Consider the following 15470-nt stretch of genomic DNA (forward strand, 5'->3'; position numbering starts at 1 on the left):
CTGTACCTGTAGACGCCATCCAACCTCAGTTTGACTGAAAGCCAGGGCGTATCAAGGCCGTTATTACGGCCAGAGGTGGTTGTTCTGGTTACTGATTTTTCAGGATCTATGCACCCAAATTGCGTGAAAATGTAATCACATGTCAGTTCTAGTATAATATATTTGTCCAGTGAATACCCGTTTATCATCTGCATTTCTTCTTGGTGTAGCAATTTTAATGGTCAGTAGTGTAAAAAAAACAAACAGTGTTGCAGTTTCGAACCTGTGGCCATTATCAAATGGAAATACGACTAATTGCACTTGGCAGCGCCAAAAGGTAGACATCATATGACATGAGATGACACAGAAGCTGGTTTGATCGCATTGTGTTCCTGATTGAAACCTTCTTGTATTTACAGCTTTGTATTTTATGGTAAATACGTTTCTCATAATCTGCTTGATTTTTGCTGGCATCTGTATCACTGGCTGGTTTCACCACATTGTATTCTGTGGACTCTCGTCCACTTGTTACTGCTTACTGATCTGTATGTGAAATGCTCTATTTAAATACGATGTAAGTATATTGCTCGTATTCTACGTTCTTTTTGTTCGCACATTTTATTTATTTATTTATTTATTTATTTTGTATTTTCTCACATGTAATGGACGTTGGGGAGAATGATTCTAGTACTCTGATTTCTACTAAAATGTATTGCGTGTACTACCTGTTAATATGTGTGAGAACTTTTGTGTGCTACTGCTGCATTTTTAGCTTTTGCGAGGAAAAACGCTTTAGTAACTAAGACTAAAAAGCATACCAGTCTACATGCATACTCTGCAAACCACTGTGAAACGTATGGCACTGAGTGACAAGATGCAACGTCATTCTAAGCAGAAGTACATACTCATTACGTGGAAATATATAGCAAAGTTTAATACTAATTCTGTGAAAAACTACTAACTTTGAGTTCTCCATTAAATGTGAAAAGTACGGAAAATGAATGCAAAGAAAAATGAAGTAGAATAAAAGCAATACCCTCGTAGCTAGCTTACAATGCGTTTAAATAGAGCAATGAATTCATTAGCAGACACATATGTGCACAAGTTGTTAGTTGCCCCTTTATGTATTTGTATGTTGACAGCGTTCTGCGTTCTGCTTTAATGACTCTGACAGCACTGTGCGCGCTCTGTAAGAGTCTCTGTGGCTGGTCGGACTTGCAGTTGGAGGTGAACATCCAGCGGTGATGGATTTTGAGAGTGAGTAGTCAGCAGTGATGGAGGTTAGAGGTTAATAATTAGCAGTTTTGTAACCCACCTGGAAGGCGGCGCGGGGGTCTGCTCCTGAAAACTGAAAGGTTGGCCGAATGTAGGAAGTGAGTGGGGGCAGGAAAAGGTAAGACATGTCGGTACGGCGTTTCAACTCACAAATGTTTGCTGTAGGCAAAAAACAAGTTCATACGTGGTTACATAACTCTGCAATTAGGTGCGAAGTCTTTGACCCGTCGTTTATAGAGCAAAGCTGAAGCGATGTGTCATGGTCGTCTGCTCTTGATAAAATGGGGAATCTGGAGCGGAGCTCGTAGAGCTCTCCCGCTCCGGGTAGAGTGCGCTGTCGTCGGTGTCTGTCGTAGTGCCAACCTGGCAGAGCGCACCTACGTTGTGGCATCGTAGCTATCGATACAACAAGCAGTGTTCGAGGTTTGCAATATTAGCGCGAGCGGACGGTGAATGTGTATCCGTCATGGAGAGTATATAATTTTTTTTTGAACTGGTTCTCACATGATTAAGGTAAAATCTGCTAAATACATTGTTTGCTCTGCAACAAAATCTTTGCTTAGCTAGCAACACGCCCATTAGTTACAACCTACAGTAGTTAGAATCTTTTGTTTAGCTGACTTTATTGGTGTTTGCTGCATTGCTGTAGTTCGTGTAATGAAGATTTTCTGTGAGGTGACTTATGATACATATGGGTTATTGTTAGGATTTCTTCTTATTCAGCGCCATTCTTTTGTATTAATAATCGTTTTTGAGTAGTCAGATTGCGTTGCACTAGGATATTGTGGGTCAGTGTTGAAATGATAAAATAGTAGAGGCAGTATAGTCACTTTCACTCAGAAGTTTGAGTAAAAAATTAAATTAAGAACTTTCACCTCAGTTATTGCAATTTAATTAAAATATTTATTAAATTAAGAAGTTTGAAAGTGCACAGAACGCCATACGACGAAACCAACTTCTGTTTTGTATGAGCCGACCGCTGTGGCCGAGCGGTTCTAAGCGCTTCAGTCCAGAACCACGCGGCTGCTACGGTCGCAGCCTCGGGCATGGATGTGTGTACTGTCTTTAGGTTAGTTAAGTTTAGGTAGTTCTAAGTCTAGGGAACTGATGCCCTCAGATTTTAAGTCCCATGGTGCTTAGAGCTATTTGATTTTTTTGTTTTGTATAAATAAAAAACAAATATAGAAAAAAATGGTTCAAATGGCTCTGAGCACTATGGGACTTAACTGCTGTGGTCAGAACTACTTACACCTAACTAACCTAAGGACATCACACACATCCATGCCCGAGGCAAGATTCGAACCTGCGACCGCAGCGGTCGCACGGTTCCAGACTGTAGCGCCCAGAACCGCTCGGCCACCCCGGCCGGCACAAATATAGAATCATTTACTCCGTCCAATGTTACGCATGCTAGTAGAAATCAGCAGAACACGAGCAATACATTTACTACGCAATTCAAAGAGTGCAGTACACATTAGGAACCGTAATGAGGAACACAATGCAGTGAAACCAGCTTCTGTTTTGAACGAAACCGAAACAGTTATGGATAACCTTAACTAGAGCAACATCAAACGGAGATGATGGAGTGATATACTCACTGCGCTGCGTGTGGCCTTCAGCGAGCCAAGATCGAGTTACCGAAAGTCCCTATATGAGTTTTAACCCCGTGGAAATAGCGCGATGTGTCCTGGGAGTGACCAAGTTCTTTCTTTCCTGTGTGCTTAGAAATGTGCAACAAATTATCTGCTTTACGTGATAAACAAGGGGAGAAATAAAAAAAGGAGAAAAGCGGGACGATGAGGCGATACTTTTAGAGCGTCCCTGTGGCTGACAGCTTGGCGTCGCTGGCGGCCGTTTTGGGCGCTCGTCGCCACATCACGATGTGGCCGTTTGGCACACGCGCTGCTCTCGAAGCGAGCGATTAATTACGGAGAATCGGATTTCAAACGGAGCGGCGCGAGAGAGAAACGCAGTTCGTGACGCTCCGCGACCGAATTCCTGATGAACGAGCCGATAAGGCGGGGGTGGCGGCGGCGGCTCTCACGAGCGAAATGCTGGCCTCCCTTCAGGATCTGCTCTTGGCATTCGGACGGCTAGCAACAGGTGCAAGGTGAGGAAATCCCACGGACCCGCCGCTCTCCAAGGACTTCAGTCCTATTGTTTCTCCGTCACCGCTGCCTTCTTTGAAGTTCTGTGCTCGTTGCATGTTTACTATTAGGCTGACTTATAGCTCCCTATTAATAATTTTGCAATATTTTTATATTATACGCTGTCTGACGGAAAAGTGAAGCACGCCGAAGACATGGTCGGATGTCACGTAACTTCGTGCACGTACACATTGTCGGAACGTACAAGATGTACAACTTTGCTTCCGCCGTTTGCTGATAAGTGGCGACAACGGTAAGTATCGGTGGAAAGAAACAGATCGCAGATATCAGGCAGTTAGCTTGGACCTCGGTCAACATAACCTCATTCCAACATTTGTCGATTTGTGTCTGCTTCATAAAGTTGTTCTTGATTGAAAATGTCAGTTTACGAGCCTAATTCTCATTTGCGGGAGGTGTTACTGTTTTGTTTCAATATGAAAAAAAAAAAAAAACAGCGGCTGAGTCTCATCGAATGCTCTCAGGTATCTATAGTAAGGACGTTAGTAGTGAAAGCACACTTGAAGAACGGTGATTTTCACACCGTAAACCGGCAGTGTGGTGGAAGAGAGAGAGTTTTCGAAGATGCAGATTTGGAGACATTGCTGAGTGAAGACTCGCGTCAAACTCAAGAAGAATAGGCACTTTTAGTGGGAGTGACGCAGCAAGCCATTTCAAAACGTCTCAAGGCTTTTGGCACGATTCAGAAAGAAAGAACTTGGATCCCGTCTGAGCTGAAACCAAGACACGTTGAACGGAGTTTGTATGTTTGTGCAGCCGGTTGGAGTGGCCGCTCGGTTCTAGGCGCTACAGTCTGACTGCCGCGCGACCGCTACGGTCTCAGGTTTGAATCCTGCCTCGGGCATGGATGTGTGTGATGTCCTTAGGTTAGTTAGGTTCAGGTAGTTCTAAGTTCTAGCAGACTGATGACCTCAGATGTTAAGTCCCATAGTGCTCAGAGCCACTTGAACCATTTTTTGTGTTTGTGAACAGTTGCTTCATAGGCAAAAACAGAAGGGATTCCTGCGTCGCATTGTGACCGGGGGCGAAAAAATTAGTTCATTACGATAACCGTAAACGCAAAAAATCATGGGGATATCCAGGTCGTGCTTCCACGTCGACGGCGAAATCGAATATTCACGACTCCAAGATCTTGCTCTGAATTTGGTGGGACCAGCTCGGTGTCATGTACTATGAGGTGTTAAGACCAAGTGAAACAATCACAGGTGCTCGTTATCGAATACAATTAATGCGTTTGAGCACAGCATTAAAAGACAAACGGCCACAATACAGCGAGAGGCACGAAAAAGTGAACTTGCAGCACGACAACGCTCGACCCCACTTTGCAAAAGAGGTCAAAACGTTCTTGGAAACGTTAAAATGGGAAGTCCTACTCTACTTGCCGCATTCTCCAGACATTGCTCCCTGTATCACCTGTTTAGATCACTGGAGCATGGCCTGGCTGACCAACACTTCTGATCTCACGAAGAAGTCACAAATTGCATCGACTCGTGGATCGCTTCAAAAGATGAACAATTTTTTCGACGCGGGTTTCGTATACTGTCCGAAAGATGGGAGAAAGTAGTGGCAAGCGATGGAAAATACTTTGTGTGATACATTTATAACCAGTTTGTTTCATTAAAGGCTCAAATGTTGGGGAAAAACGGCAGAAGCAAAGTTGTACACCTTGAAAGTAAATGATTAGAAAAACAGTTCGCTGTGACAAGTACACTGTCCAGTCACATTAATGTCATCAATTGTCAGAAGGCTGAAAAACCACCTTTCGAAGCTCAGACCGCCGCGAGAACTGCAGAAAGAGAGTCAGTGACCTCCAGCAAGATGATGTGGAGCCATGCCGACTCCAGCGCTGTCCCCAGCTGCGCTAGGTTTCTCGGTTGAGGACCCACGACGCGAACAGCCCAATTAGAGATTCTCGATCAGGTTTAAATCCGGGGAGTTTGGTGGCCAGAGGGATATGGTAAAATCATCTTGGTAATGAAATGATCGTATGGCATTGTTGGTCGGGAAGCCCCTTGTAGGGCAGTTCGCCCGCCGTATCACAAGTTCTCTTTAGTTGACGCCACTTCGGCGACTTGTGAGACAATGATGATGAAATAATGATGAATGACACACAACACCCAGTCATCTCCAGGCAGAGAAAATCCCTTACCCCGCCGGGAATCGAACCCGGGACCCAGTGCGCGGGAAGCGAGAACGCTACCGCAAGACCTCGAGCTGCTGATGCCTTTCAACCCATGCCCGTAAACCCGCGAGCTGGGTGACGTGTTGCATTGTCCTGCTGGTAGATGCCATCGTGCCAAGAAAAAAGAAGTACATTTACGGATGGACGTGGTTCCCCAAGGACAGATGCATACTTTTGTCGATGCGTTGTGCCTACCAGAATGACGAGATCACCCAGTGAATGCCCTCCGGCCTGGGACCTTCAGATGATTCTCCCAGTGTTTGCTTTCAGAAGTTTCACGCCGTACACGCGAACAGCCGTCTGTCCGATGAAGCATAAAACGTGATTCATCTCAAAATGCCACCTGTCACTAATCAGTGGACGTCCAGTTGCAGTTTTGGCTTGCAGCCTTCGTCGCCGGTGAACAGCAGTCAGCGTGTGTGCATGATCCAGGCGCCTGCTGTGCAGGCTTCTATGCAGCAACTTTCGCTTAACGGTCGTTGAGGAGACATTTTTGGTAGCCCTTTGGTTTATATGGGCAGTCAGTTGCTCAACAGTTGCATCTCTACTCGCCCGTATTTATTTCTGGAGTCGTCGTCCGCTCACTCCCAACACACTTTATATACTCTTCACTGATAGTTCTACTACCTGCCTTCTGTGAGTGGTTACTGCACGTCGACATGGAGCATTGGCGGTGGTCACATTGATGTGACTGGACCCCGAATGACGTTCGTCGGCGAGCACGGCGGAGACTTGGGGAAACGTCCCATTGTGCTAAAATTATGGTGAGCTACAGCGGTGTTACTCGTGGTATCATGATGTGGGAATCATCAAGCAAAACTTCATATCACGGCTGTAGAGATTGAGGTGGCCTGACAGTAAACCAGTACGTCAGGAAGACTCTGACTCCTCATGTGTTGTACACACATAAAAAAAAATTTGTATCACCTCGGTTCCGAGAGTTCCGGAACCTGTACAGAAAACTGGAATAGAGATCAACATAACATAATTTTCGCCCTTTTTATTGCCCATGAAAGCCACACATCGCATGTTGTAATACCATACAACAAGACCTTTAGAGGTGGTCCAGATTGCTGTATACACCGGTACCTCTAGTACACAGTAGCACGTCCTCTTGCGTTGATGCATGCCTGTATTCGTCGTGGCATGCTATCCACAAGTTCATCAGGGCACTGTTGTTCCAGATTTTCCCACTCCTCAGCGGCGATTCGGCGTAATCAGAGTGGTTGGTGGGTCACGCCGTCCATAAACAGCCCTTTTCAATCTGTCCCAGCCATGTTCTTTAGGGTTCATATCTGGAGAACATGCTGGCCACTCTGGTCGAGCGATCTCGTTATCCTGAAGGAAGTCATTCACAAGATGTCCACGATAGGGGCGCGAATTGTCGTCTATGAAGACGAATGCCTCGCCAATATGCTGCCAATATGGTTGCACTGTCGGTCGGAGGATGGCATTCATGTATGGTACAGCCGTTACGGCGCCTTCCATAACCACCAGCGGTGTACGTTGGCTCCACATAATACCACCGCAAAACAGCAGGGAATCTCCACCTTGGACAGCGTATCTAAGGTGTTCAGCCTCACCGGTTGCCTCCAAACACGTCTCCGACGATTGTCTGGTTGAAGGTATATGCGACACTCATCGGTGAAAAGAACGTGATGCCAATGCTGAGCAGTCCATTCGGCATTTTGTGGGTCCCATCTGTACCGCGCTACATGGTGTCGTGGTTGCAAAGATGGACCTCGCCTTGGACGTTGAGGGTGAAGTTGCGCATCATGCAGCCTATTGCGCACAGTTTGAGTCGTAAGACGACGTCCTGTGGCTGCACGAAAAGCATTATTCAACATGGTGGCGTTGCTGTCAGGGTTCCGCCGAGCCATAATCCGTAGGTAACGGTCAACCACTGCAGTAGTAGCTCTTGGGCGGCCTGAGCAAGGCATATCATCGACAGTCCGAACAACATCGCTTTGGTTCACTCCGAGACGCCTGGACACTTCCCTTGTTGGGAGCCCTTCCTGGCACAAAGTAACAATGTGGACGCGATCGAACCGCGGTATCGACCGTCTAGGCATGAGTGAACTACAGACAACACGAGCCGTGTACCTCCTTCCTGGTGGAATGACTTGAACTGATCGGCTGTCGGGCCCCCTCCGTCTAATAGACGCTGCTCATGCATGGTTGTTTACATCTTTGGGTGTGTTTACTGACGTCTCTGAAAAGTCAAAGGATCTGTGTCTGTGATACAATATTCACAGTCAATGTCTATTTGCAGGAGTTCTGGGAACCGGCGTGAGGCAAAACTTTTTTATGTGTATAAATTATAGGTTGGTAACATGATCGATTTTTCGATAGGAAAATGGTCGTCCTCACATGGGATGTCTCTCTACGATTTGTGTGTTGAATGTAGAGATACTCCCACAGCCAGCAAGATCGCCATATTGGTCCCCGTTAGAATGTGTGAAGTAGACTCAATCGTCACCTCGGTCCCCGTTTCAGTATCCACAGTAACTAGGACCCTTTGCAACAGTTGTGAGCCAGCTTGCCTTAGGAGGAGACGCAACGGCTTCATGCCACCCTTCCCAAACGTATTAGTGCCTGTATCCAGCGAAAAGTAATGCAACGTCATACTGACATATGATTTTGTAATCACACACACACGTCACTTCCCCTCTCATCCTATGAACCTTCATTTCGTTTCTCCTCCAATTCTGGGTGCTTGACTTTTGTTGTCAGGCAGGTACGAATAGTTTACACATCCACGTTCCCTCAAGTTAACACGCTGAGCTCGTCGTCGATTGGGTGTAAACTAATATTGCTTGGGTTGTAAGCGGCTTTCTCGATGGACTAGTTGCAAAAATTGTTATTGGGCGAAATCTCCATAATATTTTATCGGTGTAATTGACAGTCTCGTCTAGGTCCAAAAAACACACTCGGTCTTAACAGCTGTCACCATCCTTCGCAAACAAACAACGTACTCAGTACGTTGGTCGGAGCATGTCAGACAATGTCAAGAGCTAGAAGAAAGCGAAGAACAGGCAGGAATGGTCGTCTTCCCATGTGTCGGCGGTCTATGTTTGAAAATACATAAGTTTACATACGTCTTCCGTCCACCAAAATAGTCATCTACATTCATTTAAGGTAACATGCCTGTGTATCCGCTTCAAATTGTGTTTTTCATCTCAAATCGATATGTAGAGTTTTTTTAGCAAATTGTGGTTAAAAGAACTGAATTGATCATCAGGATGTTGTCCAAAAATCAAGGGTATCTCGGTGTACGTCCACAACCTTGATCGCACTACTTGCAGGCGTCAGTGTTGTCATTACGACTCCTGCTCGAGAAACACGCACTATATAACTGTTTTTCAAGTTGGCAGTCCTGTCAGAAGATACGTTTGCGATGCTCTTATGTTGCCCTCGAATATCTTTGCTTCCCGAGCGTTGTTTCCATTATGAACGTTTCCGTAGATCAAAGTCTCTACTATTTTCTCATGTTCGACAGTTATTATGCTTGCAATTGTTTTAATCAGGGGCAATTAGCAGGTGTGAAGTTATAGAGTTGCTAGGAATATATTCTAGTTTTAACGGGAGAAAATCATTGTTGGCAACTGATTACACGAGAGGCCGAAGCTGAAAATGGGTCCTTCAGGACAAAAAAAAAAAGGAATAGGCAAGATGAGGTAGACGTAAATCAAGAATATTACGCAATGTGTGTATATTAGGAACGACAGAGATGAGTCATAGATCAAATACAACAATGAATTGAATTTCTCGGGAATTAAATTTCGTGGCATGTGTATTTTATGCACAGAAAATATATTTGAGCTAGAGGTCTGAAATTTTTTTGGGACATTTCAAGATACTATTTGGAGGAAAGTAAACTGCAGACACTAACGTAGTGTTAACAGGAAGGAAAATACGTACTAACTAGTTATTAGAAAGTAACCTTCACTTTGATTATCAGATGTTAACATTTCCGGAATAAAAACTTGTGACTGAAATGAAATTATTGCAGTCTTCTTTTTAGACAGACATGTTGTTGATGTGTACTTAAAGTTGCAAGTATCTGAGTAGGATACTTAGTCAGTGCATAGGTTCCAAGAATGGACCGGCATATAAAAATATAATTTACAGACCATCACAAAATAATTGCAATGAAACTTCCTGGCAGATTAAAACTGTGTGGCTAAGCCATGTCTCCGCTATATCCTTTCTTTCAGGAGTGCTAGTTCTGCAAGATTCGCAGAAGAGCTTCTGTAAAGTTTGGAAGGTAGGAGACGAGATACTGGCAGAAGTAAAGCTGTGAGTACCGGGCGTGAGTCGTGCTTCGGTAGCTAAGATGGTAGAGCACTTGCCCGCTAAAGGCAAAGGTCCCGAGTTCGAGTCTCGGTTGGGCACACAGTTTTAATCTGCCAGGAAGTTTCATATCAGCGCACACTCCACTGCAGAGTGAAAATCTCATTCTGGGAACATCTCCCAGGCTGTGGCTAAGCCATGTCTCCACAGTATCCCTTCTTTCAGGAGTGCTAGTTCTGCAAGGTTCGCAGAAGAGCTTCTGTAAAGTTTGGAAGGTAGGAGACGAGATACTGGTGGAAGTAAAGCTGTGAGTACCGGGCGTGAGTCGTGCTTCGGTAGCTAAGATGGTAGAGCACTTGCCCGCTAAAGGCAAAGGTCCCGAGTTCGAGTCTCGGTTGGGCACACAGTTTTAATCTGCCAGGAAGTTTCATATCAGCGCACACTCAACTGCAGAGTGAAAATCTCATTCTGGAATTGTAATGAAGTCAACGTATTAATGGTGTATCAAAATGTTCTGCAACACAATGCTACAGTTTTCGTTCTACCAAGAGTTCAAGGTTTTTTTTTTTATTAGAGCCGTGTAAATTTTACGAAAATTTTTAGTATTTTTCCACGCGTTCACAGGCAAGTTACCTTAACGACAATATTGTCTTGAGAAGACCTGCTGTTTATAAGATTCCATCCAACTGCGGCAAGCTATACAGCGGACAGTCTTGTCGCACTATAGAAGATAGGTGCGTTGAACATCGAATACACTCACGTATGTGTAAAGCAGAAAAATGTATAGTGGCCTCATTGCCTCAGTGCAGGGCACAATAATGACTGCAAAAGTGCTAAAATTGTCTCATGGAGTTCCTCATACGGTAACAGAGTAATTAAAGAAGCAGTCGAATTTCGCATCTCAACAAAGTACAACAGATACGCAGGTTTCTAGCTTAGCGCAGCATGAGATCCAGAGCTGGCAGTTCGTGGCACGGCGCTTTGTTGGCGACATAAATATTCCGATAGCAGCGGCGAGGATGGCTGTACGCCACTGCGGCCCTATTTCCGCATGCGGCTTCCGACAGAGGAAGCTGGGTCGACCTGGCGGTAGTGCACAGGAGAAACGACAGACGATGTTTTCACCGATGTCCTTGGTTCTTCATCTGACAAGTGACGTAGCCATCCTTCACACTACCTAGCAGGAATGCTTCGCAGTTGACCATCGAATTTGGCTCCTCACGCCTGGATAGGAAACTGCAGTCATAGTTCAACAGCAAGCAAGGAAAAGCTACGGGATCCCCGAAAACCTATCAACTGATAATCATACTCTGCGGAATACACAATGTGTTCGAGCGTCTCTTTCTGCTGCGCCGACTAGACCGTGTGGACGTCTAAAACCTTTTATCAGATGTACATTTCGAATTCCGGAAAGCTCATTCTACAACCCACCAAGTGCTTCTCTTGGCGGAGAATGCACCACGAGTTCTATGCAACGGTGTTGCTCGACGTCATCAGAAGTAGCGACTCCTCGTGGCATGAAGAACTATTGTATGAGTTACTAATACAGGGAATCACAACACCACATGTGAGATCACTGTGCAACTTCTGGGATGGAGGTACTTTCCATGTACAAGCGGAACCGCGGGACTGCTACGGTCGCAGGTTCGAATCCTGCCTCGGGCATGGATGTGTGTGATGTCCTTAGGTTAGTTAGGTTTAAGTAGTTCTAAGTTCTAGGGGACTGATGACCACAGATGTTAAGTCCCATAGTGCTCAGAGCCATTTGAACCATTTGAACCATGTACAAGCTGCCGTTAGAATGTCATCACGACGGCTCATCGCCAGCGTTTGGCGACATCCTATGTACGCTGTATACGGCAGACATCCCTAGAGGACAACGGGTGAAGCTAACCATATACGCTGATGACAGCTGGCCTATGCGTTCATGACACGTCACGTGCATCAGGAGTCTTAATCCAAAGATAATGCAACGAAAATTCACATGGTGATAAACCAACTCAGCTATTGGGTGACAAAATGGAGACCAGATTTCAACCAAATAACCGCAAGCGGTCATCATTACGATGCGGTTGGTACCAGCATCTCTGCCGCCCGTCAACGTAAGGGCAACAGGAGGAAACTGGGCATCATCTGTCCGATAGTTTCGCGCCACACTGGACAGACGTCCAACATGGCACCAACATCCAGAACATTTTCCCACACAAGCGACTGTCATTTCGCCGCTCCTACTCCTTTCCCTCCCTCAAATGTGTATTTTTCCGTTCCTTGGGCTCTTAGCACTACTTTGAAAAATAAACCTAAATCTAGTGAGAGTGAAAATGGGTTGTTTTCTGTACCACCTTTGTTACACTCTGCACACAAATTTTTATCCAAGGATGCCTTTGGCAGCCGCATGTGTCGCTGGGCACAGTGTTAACTATCTATGTACCGATTCATCCCTGGCAGATGAGTCAATCCGCATGCAAACCTCAATTCGCCCTCAAGAACGACATCTGACAACGGAATGGTCCAATTCGACATGTCGGAACTCGGTCTCCTGATAGGATATCGATATATCGAAAATTGTTCCATAATTTATCGATTAATACTAGTGGGTTTGGTCCGCTGGTACATCGATCTTGAAACGGCAATGTAAAGTGCCATATTTTTATTTTATATTATATTTATTCGCAATTATCGATAAATATTTGAAGTTCTTTTGCAATTGTAGTAGAACATAATTTTACTTTCACTGTGTGAATGAGACTTAGTACTTTTTAAGCTTTCATCATGTCCATTCTCTTCGCCTATATGAAGCAAGTATAGTTGCCACAAATAAGAAAGAAGAGGTGCGATTGCATCGGAAGAGGGGAGGGGGGCATGCTTGATGCTGTGTGCATGGAATATGGAATAACAAGATATCCGATGTGACGAAACTCAGACCAGTTGCGTTAAAAAACATTTTTTAACGCAATTAGTGTGCTATATCTTGACATCAGCGTTCTTAAAAACAGTTGCTGAAACTGCTGCACGAAAATTTAAATGACAACACTGGTCTTTGCGGTGGGCGGAGACATGTGAGGGGAAATTCTGACGTAAACGGCGCTACCAACAGAAACCGCAACTTTTAACTTCATCAGACAATTTTGACTATAAAACTGCTAGGTTTCTGGCGTTTGCAGAAATGAAAAACAGGAAGGTTGACATGAAGTGTTCCAGACAAATCCGACACGTGACGAAACCTAACGACGGACCGATCAGACACCTTTTACTGTGCAACTTACCTGCAGTTATCATTGTTAACAAAGTGGTGGCCGGCCGTTGTAACCGAGCGGTTCTAGGCGCTTCAGTCCGGAACCGCGAGACTGCTACGGTCGCAGGTTCGAATCCTGCCTCGGGCATGGATGTGTGTCATATCCTTAGGTTAGTTAGGTTTAATTAGTTCGAAGTTCTAGCGGACTGATGACCTCAGAAGTTAAGTCCTATAGTGCTCAGAGCCATTTGAACCATTTTTTGAACAAACTGGTTATAGCCAAGCGTGAATGTGCATCATGTTAAGTCCTATAGTGCTCAGAGCCATTTGAACCATTTGAACGTGCATCGTTTTCCTTTCAATTCTTGCTCTTAGGGGGATAACAAGGCTGTTAGACTGTTGATGTACGGAATATATAATAACAAATCAATACTTAAATATACTGCTCTATAACTGGCCGTATATTTACAATGTGCAGCTTTTTTGCTGTTTGTTCGATATTTTCCCGTCGACGTTTCGATATGTCGATGACTTTTTCGATATATCGAGGGCTTCTGACGATACTTTTTTAAATATCTATATATCGGTTATCTGTTTTTTTTTTTTTAAATATCAACTGTCCAAGTCGAAAGCTACTATGAAATTTTTTACACAGGACGAATGCACTACAATAAAAGCACTGCCAAAATTTTGACTGCTAAGACGCACTGCAACAGTTTCAAAAAAATATTGAAATAACTCATTTGTGCCACACAAAGGACCGCCTATAACGGCGTTTGTACCGCCCAGCCTGCAGACCGTGCGATTCGGTGAATGAGGAGAAGCAGCTGCGACAAAAGCACGCAGCGGTGGTGCGTAGTGTAAATATCCGGTGTGCACATACGCCAATTTTAAATACCTAAACGGGAGGGAATGGAAGCGAACGCAAGCGAATGAGCACACAAAGAAAATTCGGCGGTGTTCACTACCATTCACTTGTATCTCTGTGTAACAGCGTTTAAACTAGAGGGAACGGAAAAGAACGCGAGACAACGAGCTTCTTGCTATCTTGAAGAAAAGCTAGAATTTACACTCTGGTTGTCAGACCTGAGGAACTAGGGCGCCAGCACAGTAGCTCAACGTTTTCGGTCAGAGGTCCGGCTAAGGTATTCAATGATGAACCCAACTAAAGGGGTGTGCTGTGACATCTGCCCATACCAAATGACGAGAACAATGACGAACAAAATAAAGAGAAAAAAGCGGTACAGTTTTTGCTGAAAACCCACAGAGCGCAGGATTGAATCCCGGTTGGACCATTAATTTTTCAGTCTACTTCTTAACCTAGTTTGACTTGGCTCGTTGCGCATGACCAGATGCTACAGCTCCAGTAGGGATCATTTCTCCAGCCCCCTGGCCCGCTACGAATTTGCCAATTTTCAACATCTTTTTTAAAATACTTGCAGTGAGTCTTAGCAGAAAAAGTTTTAATTGTGCATTTCCTTATACGTATTCGTCTTCTATAAAAAAATTTCAAGTCAGATTGAGTCGTAGAACGCAGTACAAAGTACTAGTGCCTTTGTTTGTTATACAGAGGCTACAATACAGTATAATGTGAATCATGTTACTCTCACTTTTACTTAATGTAAATTCTGGAAATGTTGTATACGTGTCTTTCTTCAGTTATTGTATAAATTTATTATTATAATAAATCATTTATTATGAAAAATGAATAGAAATTACGTAACATAATATAATCAATGAAAGTCAATTAACTATGCGTCATAACACCATGGAAATGGTCGACGATGAAGTCACGTCATGGAGATGATGTGTCAGCATATGGTATATTTATGTAATTGACGGCGCAAGTATTCTCATTGACGTAATTTGTCCACGTAGAATACGAAACCATGAAAAACAGCAGTTGCCAGAGCAAGTTTATGACTAATTATAATGACACTTATCTGTGATATTTAATTTCATAACAGGCCAGTGACAAGTGTCGCCTTTGACCAGCCACTTTCATTAGAAATTTCATCCACAAGCAACACTTACGGAGTGTCCTACTGCAGGTTAATTCGCAGCGAATAATCGCGTGTGTTATTCAAGCGAATACCTCCACAGCACTGAGTGTACCTATATTAAACGCAAAGATGCACCGAAGGTAATAGAGCTGCTTAAAACAACTGAGGAGCGATCCTGGTTTGTTACCGAACGCGTCTCAACTTACTTGGGGAACTGAGAGTTAATATACGAGATCCACAGTGCGACTTGAACATGTAAGCTAATTGTGACGACAGTCTGAGGTGAGGCGCGATAACGCATGGCCATCTTTAAATGGATTCGCCAGCGCAGCGCCACA

At 44.4% G+C, this 15470-nt stretch overlaps 2 protein-coding genes across 2 annotated transcripts in view; one reads left to right on the forward strand and one right to left on the reverse strand.

The window, feature by feature from the left end:
- Nucleotides 1–15470, forward strand: part of LOC126284273 (uncharacterized) — a 626414-nt gene that overhangs the window by 367707 nt on the left and 243237 nt on the right. The gene's annotated exons all lie outside the window — the stretch shown is intronic.
- LOC126284275 (superoxide dismutase [Cu-Zn]-like) overlaps nt 1–15470 on the reverse strand; it is a 131534-nt gene that overhangs the window by 66383 nt on the left and 49681 nt on the right. The gene's annotated exons all lie outside the window — the stretch shown is intronic.

The sequence above is a fragment of the Schistocerca gregaria genome, chromosome 8, assembly GCF_023897955.1.
Source record: "Schistocerca gregaria isolate iqSchGreg1 chromosome 8, iqSchGreg1.2, whole genome shotgun sequence".
Classification (NCBI taxonomy): Eukaryota; Metazoa; Arthropoda; class Insecta; order Orthoptera; family Acrididae; genus Schistocerca; species Schistocerca gregaria.